Here is a 7983-nt window from a genome sequence, read left to right as displayed (position 1 = left end):
CAAGTGAACTCTGTGTTCTCCGATTATCCTGCCCAGGTGTAGGTTTGACAGTCTCCTGATTTGTACCGGTAATGCATATTCCAAATAAATAGTTTCTTTTGTTGCAAAAAACATACTTGCATTTCGTGTACATTTTTTTTTCCTCTGAAGTGCTGACGCTTGTGCTCCCCCGGCCTGGGGCCGGGTCTGTGTGGACTGTGGTTTGAATGGTCACCCTCCTCATTGGAAAGTCTGCAGGCAGCGGGAGTGAGGCAGACGACCTCGTGGGCCACCTACCTCACTCGGGGAGGGAGGGAGGGCGTAAGGAGGGGTCCTCTATGGCCAAATACTAGCCGTGCTGCACAAGGGCAGAGCACCCCGTCTCATCTGCTCGTCTGTGACTGTCCCCCACACCACCCCCACCAAGCGCCAGCTAGAAGAAGTCCAGAGAGGTTTTCCATCATAAGTTCTGAGTTTGCGAGTCGCGGCTGCCTACCCAGCGACTCCCCTTCCCTTCCCTCTGCTGTGACCTGGCCTTGAGAATTGTGGTACCCGAGCATTGTTTCAGGGGGCGAGATGCAGGCGAGGGGGGCTAGCCAGCCGTGGGCTACCTCCCTGCGTTGTCCACCACCCCACGAGCGTCCCTCCCACGGGCTCGTCCGCACGCACAGAGTCCCCGACCTTTGTGGTCACAGCCTGTGACAGCCTGGGCCCCGTGTTCTGGCCGGGACGCCAGCTCAGCCCTCAGGGCCTAAGTCAGGGGCCCGGCCTTCTCCCCATCTTCTCGTCCACGAGGTCGGGTGGAGCCTCTTGTCCCACGTCCCACGTGCTGATCCCCTGGGGCATCACATGTGCTGTGGTTTCTCATTCAACGCCGTCACCCTCAGGAGCCTCTGCCCAGAGCCCCAGAGAGGCGGGGATGCGCTGAATGTGCCAATCACTTACCCGCTCGTCCTGATCACGATTCAATTTCAATTGATAGAAAACAGATCAAAGGAGTGGGGATCAAAGTGTCATTTTTATTAAGGGATATGCCGAGGGCTCGGCGGCCTCAGAAGTCTAAGGCCACCTGCTAATGTCGAGTTGAAGACCACGGCCAGGGGCCGAATGGCAGCCTAGGGTTCCCTCCCAGACCCGGGCACTGGGCCACACGGGGTCGGCGTGCGAGGCAGGGTGAGGCCACTGTCTCCGCTCGGCCCTAAACGCCTGCACTCGGCGGGAACGGGAGGGCGACAGCATCGTCCCGACAGCCGTCCAGCTCAGGAGCAGCCTGGCCAGGGAGGGAAGTCCTGCAGGGGCCCCGCGCCGAGGCTGCAGCCAGTGCGGGCCAGGACACCTGCCCGCCGGGGGGCTGAGAGCTGGGGGTCTGGCCGTGAGAGGGACACCCTGGAAGGTTCCAGGAGGCCGGAGAGGGAGGGTCGAAGGCCGTCGTGGACGCATCCCCTGCCTCCCACGGCCCTGGGCGTCGAGGCAGACATGGCCCCTGAGGCCCCCGCGTGACATTTGTTACTCGGCTCCTCAGTCCGTAAACAGGGATTCTGTCCTTTTCACTGAATCCTCCTCCTCTGCTAATGGCCTGTCTCCCCGGGTCCCGGGCAGAGCCTTTGGCATTTTGTGCTGGCAGCGTCACTTGCTGAGTGTGGCAAAACGCTTCCCCAAAGGGGGGCGTGACTGGTGACCTCGGATCTCCTCGGCTCCGCCCCTGCTCAGCCACACCGGGCGATGGCTTTGGGGTCGGCCTGGAATAACTGTGGAGGTGTCCCTGGGTCCGAAGGGTGATGACGGGCCGTGGAGTGACAGGCTGCTGCGAGCTGGGGCCCTGGTGACGTCCGTTTCATACAGGGTGACAAGAACCCTAAGGACGGGCGCTGTTCCCCCCCCAATCCACGAAGTTCCCGGGAGCCGCCGGTGCACCGGGCGCTCTGGGTGAGGGGGTCACAGTCCTCTCTCAGGCGCTCGTGTCCGGTGAGCGTCCAGCATCAGCGCGTTACTCCCTCGGACAGGCGCAAGTCTGTGGCTCACGGTGCAGCACAGATAAAAGGCGTGTGACCCTGTGAGTCCCTCCCAAAGGGGGCGCGTTAGCCAAGGGCCCGCGACGTCTTCCCGAGGAATCTCGCTCACGCCACAAACAGAACACGCAGCTCACGCGCCCCGGCGGCTGAGAGGACGGTCCTGGGAGGGGCCTCGCAGGCTCACAGCGTGGGGCGGGAGGCGGGAACATGGCAGGCGCCGGTACCTGACCGCAGGCCAGAGACGGCCGGGGAGGCCCGGGGGAGGCGGGGCCGCCCCACGGGGCCTCGGCCCGCTCTGTCCTCTGTCCCTGCTCCAGAGCGCTGCAGGCCGTGTTCATTCGCCCTCCACCAGAGGCTCCTTTGAGCAGCAACTTTGCACCTAAGAGTAAGGATCACAAAAAAAAACGAGGCACGGGCTCGACCCCCACGAGGTGACAGCCGGCGAGACGCGGGCGCGGGAGCACGCCCCGCCACGCACTGTTCCCGGCCGCGCTGGGAGGCGGCCGGCAGGCGGGGAGTGGAGCAGCGGCCTGGAGACTTGAGGTCAAGGCAGGGTGTGGCCGTGCTGACCGACACCCCTCCCGTTAGCAGCGGCCACACCAGTGGTCTCCCGCTCGCCCCTCCCGGCCCCCGGCCCCCGGCCCCCGGCCTCGTTTCCGGGGCCGCCCGGGGTCAGCGTTTCCTGGAGAACCACCTCCCGTGTGGTCACGCAGTACGAGGCTACGAACCTGCCGGGCGGTGACTTACGAGCTGGTCTGGAGGCCCCGCCTCTGCTGCCCAAGGAGTGAATTGTGGGCTTCAGGCTGCCCGCGTCTTATTTATTTATTTGTTTGCTTTAGCATATTTTAATCTGATCATTAAATCGCAATCTGCCACCCATCCCCAACCCCGGCCGTCTTCAGATGGAACAGATTTTTCACAGGTAATGATACCTATAAACTTCAGGATGGCAGCCACCGCAGGAAACCGGGGGTGGGGGTGACGTGCGGAGGGGTTGCAGAGAGCCGTTCCAGCTGGCGGGCCTGGGCCTTTGCCGTCGCCCTGGGCTCCGCCTGACCCGTCATGCCCTAGAGCATCTGGAGGGGCCACGCTCTCCTGGGCGGCACCCGTGGCCTTGGCCAGCTTGAGAAACGCGTGCTGGGAGGCCGAGGGGCGCCTCTGCCTGTCGGCCCTGCTGCCCGTCACTCCAGGCGGTGCCGGCGTCACCCGACCTGCCAGGGAGAGAGCCGCACTCAAAAATCGCAAGCAAGGAGGGTGCCGGGGCTGCCGCGGGCTCGTGTCCCCTGGTCACCCGCCCGATCCAGCACCGCTTGGCGATGGAGGGAGAGCCATCGGCAGGGAGGTGGCTCTGGAGAAGGAGGAGGAGGCCAGCGTCAGGACGGGTCTCCAGGGCACAGTGGGAGCTTTGTGTGACCACCGCACCCACGACGGGCCGGCACGTGGCACCCGGAGAACTCTGGGTTCGGAAGCCTCGTTCCGCTGCTCCGGCCGGACCAGCCTGAGCGAGTTGCTCCCCGCCTCTGAGCCATCTGAGCCTTTACTTCTGTAAGGCGGGGACCTCGTGGTTGCCAGGACCAGCGAGACACGGAAGCCAAGGTCTGGCACAGGCGAGATGCCCGGCAGGAGCCGCCTTTGGCTTCGCGCTCAGACAGGCCATGGGCTACACAGACCACCAAGCCCCTCAGACACTGCACAGAAAACGTCCCGGTGGGGACCAAGTGCTCGAGGTGCCGGGGAGAGAGCCATCGATGGTCATGTGCAAATACGTGTGCGGGTGCCCAGGAAGGCGGCCCAGGGGCAGCATCGAGCGCGCAAGGCAGAGCGTCCCCTCGCGTGCGGCCTGAGAGCCGGCCTCTCTCCATCCCGACGCCGCCCCGCTGGCTCTCAGGGTTCCGGACGCCTTTTGCAGGGGGAACGATAAACCAGCCAGGAGCAGCCAGACTCGGGAAGGGGGCGGGGCAGCCAGGCGGGGTGTCAGCCTCCGCTCACCAACCGCCTGGCGTCCCCGTGGAGGCCTCGGCAATGATTATTCAATCTCGGGCCTGACCTTTCCATTCTAAATAACACGGCAGTATCAGCACGGCCCAGCCCGCAGCTTCTGCAGGAAATGAACTGTATCTGGCTGTCACAGGAGACCCAAGCGGCCCCCTCGGTGACGAGGCCCCGGGCTGGTTCACAGAGAAAAGCGCCAGCATTATCTCCTCCTCAAACACGCCTCCTAAAGCCCGTCTAAATATCACAGGGCTCCCAGCTGCTTCACCCGAATAAATACTCATCTGGTCTCAAAACAGACAAATGTCAGGTCCCAGGCGGCAGTGCGGGCGGAGAGGCACAGCAGCGAGCTGGCTGCCTCCGATGCCCAGGTTCGTGGCGGCGGCCCAGGCAGACCACGGCTTCTCATTCAGCTGGAGCCAGCGGCCACCGGGCAGGGAGGCCACCGTCCTAGCTGGCGTCTGCGCTGAGCTGTCCTCAGTCCCCTCCGTCACCTCCAGGTCCAGGGCAGCTCGCAGGCAGGCCGGGCTCTGAGGCCGGAGACCAAGCTGGGCCCGGGGTGGGGGTGGGGGCTCCACTCTCCCTGGAGAGCGCCCGGCCCTGAGCTGGCCTTTGGGCCTCCGTCCAAGGCCTGTCCCGCCCCCAGGCACCCTGCGTGGGCATAAGGCCTGGGGGGCAAGGGGGGACAAGGCCCATGAACCCCAAAACCTAATCGATTCGCAAAGAATATGGTCCCGGGAGTGGGTGGGGCACAAGGAAGAACCAAAGACATTTTGGCTCTGGAAATGCCCGGAAATGCCTGGATTTGGGTCACAGAGTGTGAGGGAATTTCGTCCTGGGTCTCTCTGGCCCTTAGAGAACCCACCGAGGTTGGGAGGCTGTGAGCGAGAGGCTTCTGGGGAGGGCCTGGGTCCTCACACCCCACCGCCCCGAGAGTCTGGGGCTCAGCGCCCCTCCAGCAGGGGACACCCCGCTGGGAGCCCTGTGCGCATCATAACTCAGACCCTTTGTGCCCAAGGGCCACCCATGAGCCGTGACCGAGATGGCTCAGAGGTGGGAGGCGTTTGGCGCTCGGGGCGGCTGCGTTCGCTCCCTCACATAAGTCAGTGGCTCTCTGCGCGTGGCAGGTGAGGGGGGTTGTGGCAAATAGGCCTCTGAGACTTCGGATGTTGGGCCTTGCCTCTGGCGTGAATTAATACTGAGCTCGTATTTGAACAAAACCGAAACATCACCTCAAACAGCCCCAGGCATCCTAGTCATTTCCCGAGGTTTCGGGAGATCTCCGTGACGGTTGCTAGCCAGGCCCACGGTGCCCTGACTGAAGGCCACTGACAACCTGAAGCCACAGTTCTAGACCCTCCATTAGATCCCAGGGGCCAGCTGCCTCCTGCTCTGCTCATCAGGAGCCCGGAAAACAGCAGCCGGGTGGGGCGGGGTCGCGCCCAGACGTGGCTCCGTGGAAGCAGCTACCTGTCTGGCCGCTCGCTGGCTTCTTGAGCCCGAGTGTCACCCCGACGCTCCTGGACTTCAGCTTCTTTCCCAGTCAGCGGCGCCATCACCTGCTTGACAAGAGTTACTGAGCGCGTTCTGTGTGCCAGGCCCCATGTTTAGTATTGGGGATCGATGACTGAATGAAGTAGATCGACACCCGAAAGCAGGACAAAATAGGGTCCAGCGAAGAAACGAAACAGACCGGTAAACAGGAGGTGCCTAATGAGAGCTGCGCACAGTGGGGGCTGCGGGGTTTCGGCGAGCAGAGGCCTGGAGAGACCTGAAGGATACAGGGTGAGAGCCGGCCTCGGAAGCCAGGTGGGATTTTAATGGCTGGGTGTTACTGCCTCCGATTTATGGGCCCCATAAAGCAGGCATTCCACGTGGGCCAGGAACGTAAAGCAGGTTGGCAGTTTAATGTCCGTGCGTCACAGGGGCAGGTGGTCGGCGACTCGGGTTTTCATGAACTGATCAAAAACATATTCCTGCAGATTTCACGACATCTTCAGGACAGACATCCTAGTGGGTCTGCCTCATCGTGGATGGATGGGGTGGGGCTGGGGGGAGGTCGGGGCTGCAGGTGAGGGGCTCCCACAGCCCCACTGGTTCCCGGTCTTTTACGTGAGTATAGGTATCAGGTCACTTACGGCACTATTTATTTAATTACGTGAAGGGTTGCGTTCTGTGTTAAATGTATTATTTTACACATACAGATAAATTCTCATGTGTCACGGTCACACATGTCAGTCCACATTCACGTGAAAACGGAGTCAAAACGGAGGCGGGGCCATTACGGCCGTCATAGGAGAGAAAGTGGGGGCTCTGGGGCAGCAAGCTTTGTCCTCAGAACCCCCGGCCCGGGGGCGAAGGATGCGGAGTCTATACTGAACCCCGTTCCCCAGAGATTCATAGGTGTCACAGAATGGCAGAACTGAAAGAGCCAAGGCCACCCGCCCAGGACATTCATGGAGAATGTGCAGTCCCGTGACACTTGCTGAGAATGGCCTGGCTTCCCTCAGAGCTTATGCTGCCGGCTTGTTGGAAGCAGAGGCTGAGGGGACATTAGGGCTGAGCAGGTGAAAGGAAGTGCAATTGGGCAGAGAAGCCACCAAATAGTGACACAGACCTGGAACAGGCTCAGCCAGCCCAGCGGGGGAGTCTGGAACAAAGACCACCCCTCCGATGGGTTCCAGGTGGGGCGCAGGAGCACACGGTGGTGGGCCACAGCCCGAGGTGGGCCCCGGAGCATCCGACAGCCGGGCTCGGCAGCCATCCCCCTCGTCGGAGCTGGGGATTGAGGGGCAAGGCGGGCGGTGTGTCTCCATGGCCGCCACGCGGCTGCAACTCCCTGTAGCAGGTTTTGTATCCGTTCTCGAGAGATGAGGTTTTGGTGACTTTATGATAATAGTAATGCTCATTTTTACTCATTGTGAACTAAGAGTATGTGTCCATAGATACACTACAGATGCCAAAAAGGATGTACATACGCGCACACACACACATCAAATGGTTTTTCATTAAAATATCCTCCAGCTGGCAGTTGGGCGAGCAATCGAAAGTGGCCTAAGGCGTCCCCAGAGGGGAGGTCAGTGAACTCAGGCCAGCCCCTCTAATCTCCCATTAGTGAGCAGTTAGATGAAGTAATAAATAAATTATTAGTAAGCACTCTGCAAACACATGCCCTGTAGACGCGGAATCATCGTAATAATAGAGTAGCGTGCTGGTCTCGGGACACGGGTCGGCTCCATGTCATTTAAAATGGATAGCGCAGCAGAGTCTGCAAAGATGGGTGGGCCCGGTCTCGGGGTGGCACAGCCCCTCCTGCCAGGAGGCAGGGGCCCCTGCTGGGAGGGGACTCAGCTCTGGGACAGCTAGCCTGGAGAGGGACCCCGGCCGTAAGGGGTCGTAAGGAGGCCCCGTGTGGGGAGGTTGAACACAGGCCGGGGTGCGAGCACAGGGATTCACACGTCCGGGCCCATCTGTGAGGGCGGAGGAAGGGAGTTAGCATTCCCTCCGGTGACCCAGGCGGAGCTCTGTGTCCATCACCTCGTCTGTCCTCCGGGCCAGCCCATCACGGTGGTACGGGCGCGGAAGAACACAGACGCGTCACTCGTTTCTGCAAAAAGCAGAAAGGCCGACTCCAGCCGCAAAGGCGTTTTGCTTCTCGTGCTCTGGGCGGGAGTGGGACCTGGAAGGTGGGGAGGGTCTCCGAGGGTCAGAGAAAGCCAGATCCCATGATCGATCTCAGCTCCAAATGCCAGGACCTCGCAGGGCGCATGTTCTGTGATGACAGTCCCTTCGTCCTTTGGGGCTACACCCAGAATAACTGCTCCTCTCCGGCACCTGCTGGGGACCGGACCACCCCTGGAAAGCAAGGCCCGCTGCAGCCTCCTTCAGACCTTCCAGGCGCCTTCACGGTGGTGAGACATAGCGACAATGGGCTGCGTGAGCCCTTCACTCCGGGAGAGGGTTGTGAGCTCGGGGCGACCCCGGGGGCGGGCCTCTGTCC

Source organism: Pteropus medius, unplaced genomic scaffold (assembly GCF_902729225.1).
Source record: "Pteropus medius unplaced genomic scaffold, Ma_sr-lr_union100, whole genome shotgun sequence".
Lineage (NCBI taxonomy): Eukaryota > Metazoa > Chordata > Mammalia > Chiroptera > Pteropodidae > Pteropus > Pteropus medius.
Note: the sequence above shows the minus strand (reverse complement) of the source record.